Source organism: Crocuta crocuta, unplaced genomic scaffold (genome assembly GCF_008692635.1).
Source record: "Crocuta crocuta isolate KB4526 unplaced genomic scaffold, BGI_CrCroc_1.0 scaffold26, whole genome shotgun sequence".
NCBI lineage: Eukaryota > Metazoa > Chordata > Mammalia > Carnivora > Hyaenidae > Crocuta > Crocuta crocuta.
The window spans coordinates 17,286,913-17,304,242 of NW_027532249.1; positions in this window are offsets into that span (position 1 = coordinate 17,286,913).

Genomic DNA, 17,330 nt, shown 5'->3' on the forward strand with positions numbered 1-17,330 from the left:
GAAACCTTCATCTGTTTTTCCCCAGGCATATAAATGTATCTATCAGCTCTTGAACTTCCCTTAGAGACTTGCTTTTCCTTCTGGCCTAATAGCATCACCATCCAAACAAAACTTCAATTCTCCTTTTCACATCTGTATCAGTTCAGATTAGGTTCAGCCGTGAATAACAGAGACCCTAAGTAACAGAGGCCTAAACAGGATAGTGGCTTATTTCTGGTTCATTTAAAAAATAAAACAAAAACAAAAACAAAAACAAAAACAAAAACCAGGAAGTTGGCAGCTGCCTGGGCTATGGCGGTAGCTTCATTCTATTAATTCTTTAGGAGCCTAGGTTCCTTTCGGCTCACCACTCTGCCATCCCCAGGGTACGGTCCTCACCCTCCTCGCCCCAGAATGGATGTTTGCATCCCAGGCAATATGACAGAGGGAGGAAAAAGAGGTAGGTGAAGGCATGCCTCAACTGTCTTTTAGTGAAGGTTCCAGAAGACTGCTTTAGGATGCACCTGTTTACATTTTATGACCAGACAGTACTCACATGGTCTCCTATAGCTGCAAGGGAAGCTGGGTAGTGATCTTCCTCCTCCTCCTCCTCCTCCTCCTCCTCCTAAATGTTTACTTATTTATTTTTGTGAGAGAGAGAGAGTACCCGCCAGAGCACAAGCAGAGGAAGGGCAGAGAAAGGTTAACAAGGAACTGAAGCAGGCTCCATGCTTTCAGTGCAGAGTCTGACATGAGGCTTGAACCCACAAGCCATGAGATCATGACTGGAGTGGAAGTAGGACACTTAACCGACCGAGCCACCAAGGTGCCCAGTAAATCAACAGATGTTTACAAAAATGAGGGGGTTTATTATAGGAAAAGAGGAGAGATGAAAAGTAGTTACTTCCACACATTCAATCTGTCAATTCTGTTCCAATATTTTTCCAAATTTGACACCTATTTTTCTTCTCCGTTCCTCCTTCCCTTGTACAAACTCTAATCAATTTTTAACTAGATTATCATAGTGCCTTCTTACTGGTTTTTCTAATTCCTTTCTTTACTCCAGGATATTGTGCATTGTATATTTTTTTCTAAAATACAGATGTGATCACATCAATAGCATAACAACTTTCCAATTGACTTGAAAAAATTCCAAACTTCTAAATGTTGGTTAGTTCTAAGTCAAGTCCTTTCGTGATCTACTTCTGGCTTCCAGCTGTAACTTCTGCTCATCTCATTCTCTATTTGAACTTGATGCTCAAGCCATACCCATACCTAAATCCTGGCTTTTTCCTGAATATACCGCATTCTTTTATATTTTAATATAACGGTGTTAGATTATTACGACAAGTTTTTACCCCTCTGTTTGCAATGTGACTTTGTAGTTCTTCTCATCAAGAGATAGAGTCTATTTCTCCTCTCCTTGAATGTGGGCTACCTCCTGACTGTGTCGGCCAGTGGAATATATCTGAAATAACTGTGTGCCAGTTCTGGGCACAGGCTTATAGAGCTACCTTAGTATTTCTGCTGCCTCTTGGATCTCTGTCTCTGTCATTAGAACAAGTCTGGGCTAGCTTGGTGTATAATGAGAGACCAACTTGAGTGGTGCTGAGTCACCCCAGCCAAGGCCAAGTCTGCCATCCAGCCCTCAGCTGACCTCAGAACTATGAGCCAGCCCAGCCAAGATCAGCCAAGCCATACTCAGATCAGCAGAATGGCCTCACTGATTTGTAGACTCATGGAAATGTAATAAATGGTTCTGTTGTTAATCACTGTGTTTTGGGGAGGCTTGTTTGCAGTGTTCATTGCAGGCAGCCGCTCAAAGATACAGTGCTTTTACATGTGCTATTCCTTTGCCTTAAAAGGCCTGTTCTTTTTTTCAGTCTAGTAACTTCCTAAATTTATCTATCGAGACCCAGATCAAATATAATATTAACTGGGGAAGCTTCTTGTCCCTATCTGGGCAGACGTAGCCACTTTCTTTAATGAGCTTCACACCTCTATTATAGCATGCAACATAGAGTTATTTTTTCCCCCCGCATCCATTTCTCCCTTAGGCTAAGCTAGTTGAAGGCAGGGATGACTTATTATAGGAAGTACGCCAAAAATATTCACTGTAGGAATGAATAAATAAATGCTAGGATATTAACATATATAATCCTTCCTCTTTTCTATTTCTTCCAAACTGTAAATAATACTTTCTCTTATGCCTAGGTCCTTCCTTCTGTAATGCTCCCCCCAAATTTCAGTCCTTTATCACATGTTGGCTGATGTGTGTATGCCTCTTCTAAGTCAGGACGTGCCATATTTCCCCTCAATGATTATTTCCAATACTGGATAGTCATGTTACTTGCAAATATTCTTTGAAATGTCTTAAAGTTTCTCAATTGTTCAATTTAATTTTCAATCCTATTCACCACCACCCTTGCAAATAGACTAAAACTTTAACCCATTTGCTTTTAATGTCTTACCATCAGCTTCCTTAAAAGTGATTAAAAGTCACCCTGTCTATTTGATTCCTCCTCTCATTCACCTCACAGGTTTTCTATTTCTCAGTGACAGTAGAGATTGCTGAATAAACTGTTCTAGGCACAGGTTGGTAGGATTTTGCACCTGTGGTTTTTAGTTCTTTAGATTATTGCCCCATTCACTCAGAGCTGCATTTGTGATAAGCCAGTTGCTCAATTGCCAGTCCTTAGCACAAAATGATAAAGTTGTGACAGAATGGACCTGAAGAGAGGCACCAAAATGATCTTTCTGATCATCACAGCATTCCGGGAAAAAGCCTGGGAGATAACATCAGTCTACACTCAGGAAGAGCTTTTGTGAGCTGTTCCCAATCCTAAGTACTGTCCCCCAACCCCCACCCCACCAGCCCACTGCCCCTTCATTATCTACCCTTTACTGTATTTTATGTGTCAGTCCCCAAACATCAGAATGTATAATTAATCCTGTCCTGTGTCTTACTGTGCACAGGAATGCCTCATCAACTTTATATTGAACACAGTATATTTAATTATTTTGAAGAAGGAAATCTACTGGCAAGAAGTGTGTTGTGTGCCTCTTGCAAGATCAGATTTCATCAGAAAGCTTTGCTGTCACAAACCAATTGCTTCTGATGTCAAAGTTAACAATCATTTACATAGTAATATAACAACAATAACATTTAATGCCTTTCATCAAACCAGATTGTAAATACTAATTAGTTATACTTCATTGTATTCTGTAATGTGGGACTCGGTAAATTATGATGCTTGTTTTATAGATATTGAAACACAGACACAAGATGAGTGACTTGCCCAGGGCTGTTGAAGATGATGTCAAAATTGGGGTTATAACTCTTGTGTCCTGTCCACGAGACCACTCTGGATTCATAGGATACATTTTTAAAGTGGTACCAAGACCTCATATGATGCAATGAAGAAGTCCTGCCACATCAGCTGCTGCATTTTTGTATGATACATTTAAATAAAAATCCCTAAGCATTAAATATTTAAGAAGAAAGAATTTAATGAAAAGAGTAAACATCTCAAGTGCCTTTCACTAGCACATCATGACCTAATTCTCTCTAATGGGCTGAGAGTTTTAAATGAATTCAGCTCCTGCCTCTATGGTACAGTACATGGCCATGCTGGGTAACTTAAGCCAGCTGCGTTGAGGCAAAAGCCTTCTTGCTTAAGCACCAAATTCAACCGTCAGGAGGTTAATGGGGCCATATTATGAGGGGATGAACCATCCTCCCTAAAAGTAGTGTCTCACTAACAGTTGAAGGAACAGGGATGCCTTGCTGTAAAGTATTTTGCTCTCTAAAATTCTGGGTACGGGGGAACCTGGATGGCTCAGTCAGTTAAGTGGCTGACTCTTGATTTCAGCTCAGGTCATGATCTCACAGTTCATGAGTTCAAGCCCTGCATCAGGCTCTGTGCTGACCGCACTTGTGCGCGCGCTCTCTCTCTCTCTCTCTCAAAAAGAAGTAAATGTTAAGAAAAATTGTAAATAAAATAAAATTCAAGGTACAATTTACTTTTAAAATTATTAACAGATTTCCCCCCATTAAGATTGTTTCTTAAGTATGTAAACCTTTGAGCTCTAAATGGGGTTGTCTGGATCAATTCCAATGCTCTGTGTTAATTAACACGCCTGCCAATCTAACCGCCAATAAGATTTTCTCTGTTCTCTCAAGGGCTGAAACTACAGCCTTCAAATTGCCTTCAAAATGGCCTTCTATAAGCATGAAACCAACTGTATTTCTTTTGGGATAGTTCTTTTAATTCCAAAGGCTCCAATGATAAACTTCTAAAATGGAATTGCCAAAAGTGAGCCAAATTTCCTCCCTGAAATACCTAAAGTGTATCAACTTGCTGATTTTGGTCTGTGATCTGCAAAATGAGGATCTTTCTTTCTTTCTTTTAAACTTTACTTATTTATTTTGAAAGAGAGAGAGAGAGAGAGAGAGAATCCCAAGCAGGCTCCACACTGTCAAGGCAGGGCCTGACACAGTGCTCAAATGCAAGAACCATGAGACCATGGCTTGAGCCGGTCAAGAGTCAGATGCTCAACGGGCTGAGCCACCCAAACACTCCAAAATGGGGATATTACATGGCTTTCTTGCCTCTCTTGTTCTTGAGCTACTCCCTCCCGGAACTCAGCTGCCATGCTGTGGGCGGCCTAAGCCATATGAAGGTGCTGCACGAGTCAGCCCTAGTTGGCTTCCCCGCCATCTTGGATGTTCCAGCCCAAAGGACGCCCCAACCTTCCAACACCTCAGCCCACACCACACAGGGCAGAATAATCACCCACTCAGCCCACAGAATCATGAGCAATAACAAATGGATGTTTTAAGACATTAAGTTTTGGGGTGGTTTGTCACACAGCAATCGATCATCAAAAACAGAAGAAAGAACAATCATATTTAGATTGGGTATAAATCATCAGGAAATGGACATTCAAACTTCATCTTCTATGTGCACATGTATATTATATCATCACTGGGGTCCCTTACACAGACAATAAAATATACTCATTGATTTCTTCCTCTATGTTTGCTTGTGCTGTGCTCCCTGTCTGGAACTCCTTCACTCTTTTAGAGCCCATACAAATCTCACCTATACTTTCAGCTTCCGTCTCCAAGAAAGACCTTCCCCTTCACTCTGGTCCTCAGCATTTTCTCCCTTTGTGACCCCCTCTAAAGCTCATCATCTGGATCATTCTCTTGATTTTCTTTTAAACATCTTTAATGAGGTATGATTGATGTACAATAAAGTGTGCATATTTAGACTATACAATTTGATAAAATTTTCCACGTGTATATGCTTGTGAAACCACCACCATAATGAGGATAATGAACATTCATCCATCACCTCAGAGAGTTTCTCCCTGTCCGGTGTAATCTCATCTCCCAACCCCTAACCCAAGCAATCACTGATCTGTTTTCTGTCACTGTAAGTTGATTTGCATTTTCTACAAATTTGTATAAATGGAATCATACTGTATGTACACTTTTTGGGTCTGGCTTCTTTCATTCAGCTTAATTGTTTTGAAATTCATCTATTTGTTATATCGGTTGTTCTTTTTTTTTCTGAGTAGTATTCCATTGTATAGAAATACCAAAATTTCTTCATCTATTCACCTATTGATGGCTATTAGAATTATTTTCAGTGTGAGATCTTTTTTAAGTTTGTTTATTTATTTATTTAGAGAGAGGGTGGGGAGGGGCAGAGAGAGAGGGAGAGAGAATCCCAAGTGGGCTCTGTGCTGTCAGTGCAGAGCCTGATGTGGGGTTCAAACCCACAAACGGGGAGATCATGACCTGAGCCAAAACCAAGAGTCAGATGCTTAACCGAGCCACCCAGGCACCCCATAGCTTGAGGTTTTAATCAGTAAAGCTGCTATGAACATTCATGTGCAAGTCCTTGTACGGGTGTATGCTTTACTTTCTCTCATAGTTACCTAGGGATGGGATGGCTGAATCATATGGTAGGCATACGCTTAACTTTTTAAGAAATTACCAAACCATTTTCCAAAGTGGCTGCACCACCAGCACTGTATAAGTTCCGGTTCCTCCACACACTTCCCAATATTCAGTGTGGTCAATCTTTTTTATTTTAATCATTATAGTAGGTATATAGTGGTATCTGATTGTGGTTTTAATTTGCATTTCCCTAAGGATGCATGACATTGAGTATCTTTTCCTGTGCTTATTTGTCATGTGACTATCTCATCTAGAAGTATTTGTTGAGATCTTTTGCCCACTTGAGAGGGTTTGTTTGCTTCCCTAATATTGAGTTTTGAGAGCTCTATATACACTGTGAATATAAGTCCTTTATCAGACATATGCTTCACAAATATGATGTTACAGTCTATGGGTAGTTTTAAAAATCTCAACTATTATTTTAAAGACTGGAATTAAAAATTGTTTTCAAGTTCAATTTATCAATTTGTTCCTCTATGGATTGTAGTTTTGGTGTTGTATCGAAGAAATCTTTGTCTGCTCCAAGGCCACAATGATTTTCTCCTGTCATCTTCTAGAAGTTTTATAGTTTTGGGTTCCCAGTTTAGATGGACAGTCCATTTTCAGTTACTTTTTGTATACAGTGTAAGGTATGGGTCAAAGCCCATTTTTTTTGTATATGAATATACAGTTTTATAGTCCTAATGTTGAAAAGATTTCTTCCACTGAATTGCCTTTGTATTTTTGTCAACAATCAATTTTACATACATATTTGGATTGACCTCTGAACTCGCTGACAAGAAATCTGTGTCATCTTATCTCTGTTCTTCTGTAGTTAATTATTTTTCTCTGCTTTGAAGATTTTATAACTGATTTTGAGCAATTTGATCAGGGCACGTCTTGGTGTAGTTTTGTTCATGTTTCTTGTGTTTGGGGTTCATTGATCTAGTTGGATCTGTGGGTTCATGGCATTCATTGGGTTTGGAAAGGTTTTGGTCATTATTTCTCCAAATATTTTTGTATCCTCTGGCTCTGTCTCTTCTTTGGGTACCTTCATAATAGGTAGAATAGGCTGCTGGAAGTTGCCACGTATCTCACTGGTACTTTTGGATGTTTTTTTTTTAAAGTTTATTTATGTATTTTGAGAGAGAGTGCAGGCATGTGAGCACGCGAGGAAGGGAGAGAATCCCAAGCAGGCTCCAGGCTGTCAGTGCAGAGCCCAATGCAGGGCTCCGTCCCAGAGATCATGACCTGAGCTGAAATCAAGAGTCAGATGCCTAACCAACTGAGCCACCCAGGTGCCCTGATCTTTGGATTTTAAAGTCAATTTTCCTGTGTGTTTCATTTAGGGTAGGTTCCATTGCTGTCTTCAAAGTTACTGTAAGGGTGTTATAGTCTAGAAATTCTCCCATGGCAGTATGCATGAATAATCATAGGACTCACTGAGTCCGTTTCTCATCCCTTAGGGATCATAGTCTTTTGTTATCTGAGAGCCAGTGTCTTAAAAACCAGTGTCTTTGATTTTTGTTGCTGTTTCAAGTAGAAGGGGAAACCTGGTCCCTGTATTGCTTCTTGGCTGGAAGCAGAAGTCCTCATTCATTTGACACTTCATTGCATGGTGTCTGCTACCACTGTTTAATATTCTTGTGGTCATGTGTTGCCCGGCAGTGGGATTGTAAACCTTGAGATCAGAGGCCATGTCTAATGCCCCTTTGCACTAAACCGCGATGCCTGGGCTAGTGTCCTGCACATGACCGGAATGCAATGCATATCTGAGCTCACCAGCATATTTTTGGTTCCTCGGACTCAGCATACTGAGGATTGACTCATGATGAAAAATCAATGGATGTGAAATTTCTTATCCAACTCGATATTTTTAGCGTGTGAAAAATAGCCTGAAACGAAACTATTTTTGTTCCTATCTTGTTTTCAAAGAAGTGCCACCCTACTACTTCCTTCTAAAATTCACAGCCCCAGACATTACAGCACAGAGCTGTGGAAGAAACTCTTGGGCCCCGAACCACCCAGACTGTGAAATAAAATGAACATCCTGCCACTGCTCATCTGGAGTCCCTCCCTGTCATTTTTGTTGGTCTCTTAGCTTTCCTCAAAGAGAGGTTTAACACTATTTGGTATCCGGGGTTTTCCTGAGAGGGCCATGAAAGGAATAACAGAGAATCACAAGTTTGGTTACATTCTGGAGATTGAAATTAACACAGTTTTTTATTGTACTGCTAAAGCCAGGTGTCCATTGAGCCATTAAGGAGACAGAAGAAGCTCTAGTCTAAGATTTTCTGAGTATAAGCTGTCTGAGTTGTATAACTATAGATTCATGGCTTTAATCTATCATTTACAAGGCAAGCAGGAATTTTTGTCCTGTTCTGAACAAAGAGAGAAAAAGCACTTTCCTAGGACCAAACTGCTGACAGAATGTACTAACGACATAATTTAATACCTTTATTGGCCAATGATTTAGCATGTCCCTACCTCAGGGCCTTTGCACACATGGTTCCTTCTGGTGTGTTATTTTCTCAGATACTACAAGGCTCACTCTCTCACTTCACTCAAGCTTATGCTTCAAGGTCACCTTCAGAGAGAGGCTTCCCTTGATACCCTATGTAAAAGAGCACTGCGGCCTCCTCTCCCACTCCATGTGACATTCTCTTCACTTCCCCTGCTTTATTTCCTTCATGTCATCACTCACTTACCGCCTGACAGTGAAAAAATATACATGTATACATACACAGATAGAGGTTTAGTTAACATGTAGGCATGCATTTATTTATTGTATACCCCCTGAGTTGAATATATACGTCATAAGAACAGAAACTCTTTCTGCTGTATTCTCAGCATCTGGAATGGTGCCCAGCACATAGTATGTTCATTGTTGAATGAATGAACAAATATTTGCTGACTTCCTACTCTGTGCAAAGGGCCTGGAGGGACTATGATGTAAATCACCCTAATCCCTCCTTGTTCTAGGAGTTCACCTTCCTTCCTTCCTAGAGGAAGGCAAGTACAGAATCCAGGGCCATGAAACAAAGCAGAAGAATGGATTAAATCATGTATTAAAATTTTTTTAAGTTTATTTATTTTTGAGAGTGAGAGTGCAAATGGGGGAGGGGCAGAGAGGGGGACACAGAATCTGAAGCAGGCTCCAGGCTCTGAGCTGCCAGCACAGAGCCCAGTGCGGGGCTCGAACTCACGAACCGTGAGATCATGACCTGAGCTGAAATTGGAAGCGTAACTGACTGAGCCACCCAGGCGCCCCTAAATGATGTATTTTGAATGCACAGAAGAAGGAGGGGTGCAGGGAGGCAGCATGGATTTTGAGATGACCCTTACCAGAGAAGTTTGGTGGGCACAGAGTAGAGGGCTGGGGAATCCAGCCGGAAGGTTCAGAGTGAGCACCACTTGGAGCCTAGGAGCGGTGGGCCTGTTCTGGACCTGAGAGGAGACCTGTGTGGCTGGGTCTGTAAAGATGTAGCAAGAGGGTAAGGGAGAATGGAGGTTTTGGGGTCTGATCCTGGAAAGCTAGCAAAGCGTTTAGAATTTATTTTAAAGGAGTTACGTAAGGTAGTATTTTACAGCCATCTTTAGCTAATCCCGCTCCTACCCGGAGAAACCGGGATGTCTATTAGCATACCACTGAATTCATTAACGTGGGGACTCCCCTTACCTTGTTGCTTTAAATATAGGTACTTACACCTTTTCTCTTAGCAGTTATACACCATTCAAGAATGGCACAGCTGTAACGTAGCTTAGAGCTTTCACGGACAATTTGCTCACCGATTCATTCACTTTATTTATTTATTTATTTTGAAAGATTTATTTATTTATTTATTTAAGTAATCTCTATGCCCATCGTGAGGCTCACACCCATGACCGCAAGATCAAGAGCCGTACGTACACTCTTCCAACTGAGCCAGCCAGGCTCCCCTACTTTTTTCTTTTTTAAATAATAAATTTGCCCCTCCACAGGGTCTTCATGTATGCTCCTGTAGAAAAATGAACCCAGCATTTTCTCAAGGAAGCCTCTGGATGTGATCACATAGGCCACATGAATTCCATGCGATCAGTATAAGAAGGATAGAGCAGTGAAGTGGGACATAAATCATAAATAAATAAATCCTGAACAGGAAACCTTACGGAGGCTGGAAATCCTCTAGACTATGAAAGCTTTGTAAACAGCTTCCTAACCCACCCCATCCAGCTCAAACCAATCTTGCCACTTTACAGGAGGGAACCTAAGCCTCCGCCAGATGGAAGGGCTGCGTCAGCGGGTCAAACCTCCCTGCTCAGATCTCCTTCTCCCCCCTCACCTCTGTGGCAAAAGTGGGTAATGTCAGGGATACTAGGAACCCCACCACCGATGTGGACACTCCGCTAGTCTATCGGTTTTACTCAGGAGTTTTGGGGAGCAGAGGGGCCTGTTGGTGGAATAGGTGAGAGAAGAGTAAAATAATTTAAGAAATAAGGCTTGAGCATTATACCGTTTGAATGAGGATCTATTATGAGTAGAATGGAAAATCATCTTGGGTTTTAAAGCTGGAACAGGACATGTCGGGGAGCCTCTGCTTTGGGGGGCCTTCTCCAGTGGTGGTGCCCTGTCCCCACAAACACTGAAAAAGTTGGCGATACAGTCTCCTATCCCGCTGTGATTGGATCGTGGACGCTTATTTACTTATTTCAACATGGAAGTGTTTTTGTTGGATGGAAACAAAAGGAAATTCCAAGGATACGACCTGGACTCTAAGGAAAACATTACAGCACCTGCCTGTTGAAGTAGGAATTGAGATCATTAGTGCTTTTAATTGTCTTGGAGACAATTTTTCCTAAGGTTTTTTTCTCCCCCCCCCGCCCCCCCCTCCCTTTTTATAATTGGATCTCCAGTGCTATGATCCTCAGTTCATGGCTCATCATCCTGGGTCTGGGCCTGCTTCTCTCTTGATTGAGTGATTAATAAATTGATTGAGTGCCTTTTACCCCCTTCCCACCCCTCATGCCCCATCACCCACAGGCCCCTTTCTTGTTTGTTGTACACGTCCTTATCAGATGTGGACGGTTGTTTCATATGCCTACTTTTTTCTTTTTTACTTTGTACTATTTCTTCAATTGCACCCATTATGTTATGTTGCATGTAATCTATTACTTCTAGGGCAACTTAGAACTCCACACGCTCTGTTATCCATTCTCCCAGAGATGGCACAGAGACTGCCTGGTAGGGAGGCTGTTTCACAGGGACTGGGGTCCTCAGTCCAGTCCAACGGAGTTTATATATAAATTCAACTCTTTGTGTTTCACCAACGTGTGGAACAAGGAAAATTTGTCCCTGTTATGATCAGACAGCTAAGTAGCCTCTGTCTGCCCTTGATTCGGTGGAGTAAAGGAAGGGGAAGAGAATAGGAATTGCTCACTTAACACCTTTGAGAGGCAGGCCATGCATTTTAAACAAATGGGCCATTCCAAGAGAATCTTCAAGATCAGTTCTCTAGGCCAAGCCCATTCGAAAATACTGCTGGAAATACAGGTTATGTCTTGAGAGCTGTGATATTCAGGGTCAAGGACCAAGCTTTGCAATAATCCACAGAGCTGGTGATGTCAACCACGAGGAATGTACGCTGTCAACTGCCCAGACAAAGATGCATATCAGTGCTGAAGCTTCTCAACATACTTCTCTCCCAAGTTTTGTTTGGGGAGGAAGGTCTCTCAATGAGCAGGGTCACCAACAATTTCACTTTTGAAATAGGATATGGGAAAATCAGGATAAGCAAGTAAGTCTTCTCTTCCCTTGGATACTTACTGAGAAACCAAAGGGGATCATATTTTATAAATGATGAGAGGTATTTTAAGTGGCCAGCAATATAACTGTAATGCATTTAATTTTTCAAACTCTGCCACAGTCTCCTATGTGGTAGAAAGTGGTTTTGGCATTGAGAATGTGGTGTCCATGTCTCCCATATGTTGGTTATAATTGAACCAAAAATGGATAAGGCAATAGAGGGCATGGGTAGAAGACAGAACTTAGTTTAATGTATTTGTTTTTATTCCAAACATTGCAGCTGTGTACTTTTTAAGCAACGAGAGACAGATAGATAAGGAAGGAGGGAGCAAAGTGAGAAAGAGAAAGAAAAAAAAGAAAGTCCATGTAAATGTCTGAAATCTAATCCTTATCAACACAGTATAAATATCTAGTGATTTTTTGTTGACTAGTTCTTCCTATGCCTGAGTATCAGGACTGTGTTAATCAGGTACTTGCATGAATAAGAAGATTGAGGTTAAGAAAAATAGACTCTGCCACTCAAAGCCATGTGACCTGGAACAAGTAGTTTCATCTTTCTAAATCTTTTTTTTTCTCATTAGTGCAAAAAGTGGGACCCCTGTCTTACAAGTGGTTATGCAGACTAGGTGGGAAAGCCCTTGGAAATCACCAAGTGTTACGTTACACAAGCATAAAAGATTCTCATGGCGTTCAAAGAAGGTGTAGAGTTTCCCCTAATACCTGAAAGTAGAGCATTCCTACAAAACCCGGGGTAAGCCGAAATGACCTAAAGCAGACGCAGTTACCATTTCATAAAAGCAAAAATCCTATTCGTATTTCTTTCTGGAGGCAAACTCAGGAACTAGGGTGGGTCTTTCTACAGCAGTGAGAGTGAAATGGCTTAAAGCAAATGTCCAGATACTGTGCGAAATCTGTTCCTCCAAAGAAGCCAAATGAATGGACCAGGGAGATGAAACAACACACTTTGGCAGTGTGTTTTTTTGGGGGAGGTGGGGGATAGAATCTGGGCCCTGGATGGTTTCAAAGAAGTGTACCAAGTGGACTGGAGCTCACGTTCTCGAAACCGGGTGCACTCTACCTACCACCTCTAACTCCATCTTTAGAGAACCACAGGTCAAGGACTCAAGGAAACAGGTTATCGGAATAAAAAATGCGTTGATCTTCCTCTTTCTCAGACACTCAGATCCTCTGACAAAGATAAATGTAAGTGCGAAAGGACCTTAAGGCAAGAAAGTGTTTCAAGGCTGACCTGTTGGCGCATTTAATTTCTAGTCCTGTACAGGACTTGATGTGCTGCAAATCCAGTTAGGGCTCCATTTCAACTGTTTTCCAAATCAGGGTTGTTACGGTTTAGAACTGAGGGAGCCGCATTCTATTGACATTTGGAAAGTGACACATAGAAGAACCGCATTTTTGTTTGGATGCTGCCCTTTTCGGTGTTTCTTTAAGAATAGGGAGACCAGCATTTCACAGTCCTTGAAAAGTCAGTGCCTATTTCTTCTTGCCTGTAGATGGGAGCTCTATTCATCCTTTGCTCTCCTTGAATTCTTGTAAAATTACCGTCTATTTGGCAGACTTAGCATAATGTATACTGTTCTGGTATCTAATTTGCGGTACTAGGAAACAAAATGTAGTCCACATATGTTGTGACTATATGACATCTTTGTTGTGTTGGTGGGACTTATAATATGTGTTTGGTCATTGTCCCCGTTTCTGGCATAGAGCTCCTAAAAATCTTGGAATTTCATATGAGAACAATAAAGGTGTCTTTTGTTATGTTGATGAGATGACTTTGGGACCTCACCTAAGGATGGCTGACCATGCCATGTGATTAGAAGGTTGAAACTTTCCGTTTTCGCCCCCCTCCCCACCTTTTAAGGGAGGGAAAAGAGGCTAGACGGTAAATCGATTGCCAGTGGCCAATGATTTCATCACTCAGCCCTACATAATGAAGCCTTCATAAAAATCCAAAAGGACACAACATGGTGTGGAAAGCTTCCAAGATGGTGAAGGTGTAGAAGTGTTGGGACAGTGGTGCACCCCAAGGGCATAGGAGCTCTACACCCCTTCCCGAATACCTGGCCCTCTGCGTCTCTTCCATCTGGCTCTTCTTGAGTTATAGCCTTTTACAATAAACCAGTGATCTAGTAACTACAATGTTCTTCTGAGTTCTGTGAGATGCTCTAGAAAATTGACTGAACCTGAAGAGGAGGTCGTAGGAACCTCCAATCTATAGCCAGTGGGCCAGAAGTGACCACCTAGGCCTGTGACTGGTGTCTGAAGGAAGGGGCACCCCTGGAGGGCTGATCCCTTAACCCGTGGGAATCTGACTCCATCTCCAGGGAGACAGTGTGAGAAGTAGGTTGAATTGTTGGACACCCAGCTGGTGTTTTAGAGCTGCTTGTGGGTGTGAGAAACTCTCCCAAGCCCACACACTGGAATTGGATGCAGAACCTTATACTTGTTTACAAACGGCTTAGTGTGTCCCAAGGAGATGCTAAGCTCATCTGGGGCAGGAACGACCGTGTGTTCCTACTCCATTCTTCCTAGTAGGGTGTTTCCCTAACAACTGTCCCAAAGTACTGCTTGTTTCTTTACTTCTGATTATAAAAAGACTACATACTCACTTTTGGAAATCTGGAAATAGAAAAACAAAAAGAAGAAAATGACAAATTTCCATAATGTTCCTTCCTACTGATAGCTTTTTGGTGGAGGGAGGGGGCACAGATGTCCTATGGCTGAGCCTCCATGTTGTCCAAGAACAGCCATATCTCTCCATTCCCATTGCTCTTAGAACCTGGTTGTGTTCAGGCTTTTCAAACCAATCTTCTTGAGGGAGGCTGGCTGGAGCCAACTCTCCAGGTCTTCTGTCACTGGGCAGTGATTGCCCTAAGGCCTGAGCATGGAACCCAATCCTGGACAATGGGACCAGAGAAGATGTCTGAGGGTGGGTGGGGATTCGTCAAATAGAAGCTTGAGAGGAAATGCCCCTTCCTCACTGGCCGCATGTCTACCATGAGGGAAGACACGGCCAGACTGCAAATGATAGCACGGAGCACAGAAGCACCCATCCATTCTGGGTAAGCCGCCAAACCCACCGGCTGCAGAGCACACCTCTGGACTTCCTGTTCTGTGTGGTAACGGTGCCCTTTTTATTTTAGTCATTTTTCGTTGCATTTCTGTTACCTGCAGCCAAAATCATCCTACCTATCATGCCTCCTTCTCTCAGTGGTATATTGTGCACACTGCCCTTGTCATAAAGTGGTCCTCAAAAGCAAACCCCACAAGATGGTGATCATCTGTTTGCTTCCGTCTCTTTCTTACAGAGCTCTGAGCTCTCTGAGGAGGTTTTGGTTGGTTCTTATTTGGTTTTTCATTCTGTTTTCCCCTAATGCTCAGATCCTAACACAGTATCTGGCATGGTGTAGGCACTAAGATTTTGTGGAATGACGAAACTGATGGCTGAATTAATTATTGTGGCTAAAAGCCACCCAATGGTTGTTGGCAAGTATTTATAGAGCATGCTCTTTCCATCCCCAGCTGTTCTCCAGTGAGCCGGGCTCACCCAAGTCACACTGGAGTCTGCATTTGCTGAAGGTAAGTTTTAGGGGAAAAATTATAACATGCTAATCAGACACGTCAGATACTAAAACTGATCCTTTGATAGCACTATTAAGAGATGAAAGTAAGGACACCTGGGTGGCTCAGTTGGTTGACCGTCAGACTTCGTCAGACTTCGGCTCAGGTCATGATCTCGTGGTTCACGGGTTCAAACCCGGGTCAGGCTCTGTGCTGACAGCTCAAGGCTGAAGCCTACTTAGGATTCTGTGTCTCCTTCTCTCTCTGCCCCTACCCCACTTGCACTCTGTCTCTCTCTTTCTCTCTCAGAAATAAAATAAAAATTAAAAAAAAAATTTTTTAATGTTCAGGGCACCTGGGTGGCTTAGTCGGTTAAGCGTCCGACTTTCGCTTAGGTCATGATCTCGCGGTTCGTGGGTTCGAGCCCCACGTCGGGCTCTGTGCTGACTGTCAGCTCAGAGCCTGGAGCCTATTTCGGAGTCTGTGTCTCCCTCTCTCTCTGACACTCCCCTGCTCACGTTGTCTCTCTCTCTCTCCTAGAAATAAATAAAAAATATTAAAAAAAATTTTTTTAATGTTTAAAAAAAAAGAGAGATGAAGGTAGTGGTGTAACTTCCTTTACTGGATAGCACTAATCCTCAAACACCTGAAATGATGTCCAAAAAACCAAACTGAAAAAATAATTTTTGACAAAGCAGTGTTCATGAATTCATTCCTTTTTGACCCTTCAGTATGGGGGTGCTATTTACTAGTTTGGTAATTGCTGATAATCACTCCTTCTCCTTTCACAACAACAGTCAGGCCAGTGATTACTCGTCACTGTGTGCTTTCCCTGTGAGACTGGAAGCTCTGTGAAGTCAGGGCCCACCTATCCCCTTAGCCCTGAATTCAACGCTTTCTAGTTGTTCCACAAACCGCTTGTTGACCGAATGCCCCCAACACTGGGGAAAGGGCAGGGGAGGCAGATTTCACAGTCACACAAAAATCCAAGCTGTCCCTGAGCTGATTCTGTCATTTGGACTGTGAGTGGAGGAAGGAGGAGAAGGAGGGATGATGTGGGGGCAGAGGACGGAAGGTGAAAGTGAAGAAGAGTCCCACCTTCACCCCCACCCCAGCTGCGCGGACAACATGCACTAACACGAAGTGTGCACAAGGGGGCAGGCCAGAGCTGCTGTGAACGCCAACCTGTTGGCTATTTTGATCTTCGGTAATTTTTTTTTTTTTTTTAAATAAGAACTGTTCATGCAGAGTTGGTTTGTGAGCACACTTTCTCTTATTAAAAGGCACTGAAAAAGACAAGTCTTTCTTTAACGGTGCCGTCCTGTATTCCCCGCAGCACATTTTAGTCCCTGTTTAAAAAGAACAAAACATGCATTTGAGGGTCCTTGTGTACTTTCTGTGGCCTCTTTGTAGAAGAATTAAATTGGTTCCAGAAAGGAATTAGGAAGTTCAGGATTTCAGGCAACCCATTCCCAGGGCTTGACTTACGCTTCGGTACTGAATCTGAGCTAAGAACGGCAGTTTTTTACTTTTATTTTATTTACATTTTTAAAAAATATTTATTAATTTTTGAGAGACAGAGAGACAGAGCATGAGCAAGGGAGGGCAGAGAGAGAGAGGGAGACACAGAATCCGAAGCAGGCTCCAGGCTCTGAGCTGTCAGCACAGAGCCTGATGCGGGGCTGGAACCCACGAACCGCGGGATCATGACCCGAGCCGAAGCCGGCCACTTAACGGACTGAGGCACCCGGGCGCCCCACAACGGCAGTTTTTTTAAAACAAAAGCATGGATTCTAGTTCAGGTTTTCTCTCTTCCTAGATGTATGGCTTTAAGTAAGTCATTTAGATCTCTGGAATATATATTGTATATTCCAATATAACATGGAATATATAAAATACATATTCCATATATATATTCCATATATATTTGTTTTTAATTTGCAAAATAAAGGGGCTTATTAGGGCCAACATTTCTCAATCCAATAAAACTATGGATTGCAACTATCTAAAATCTCTATTAGAGGCCATGGAAGTAAGAAG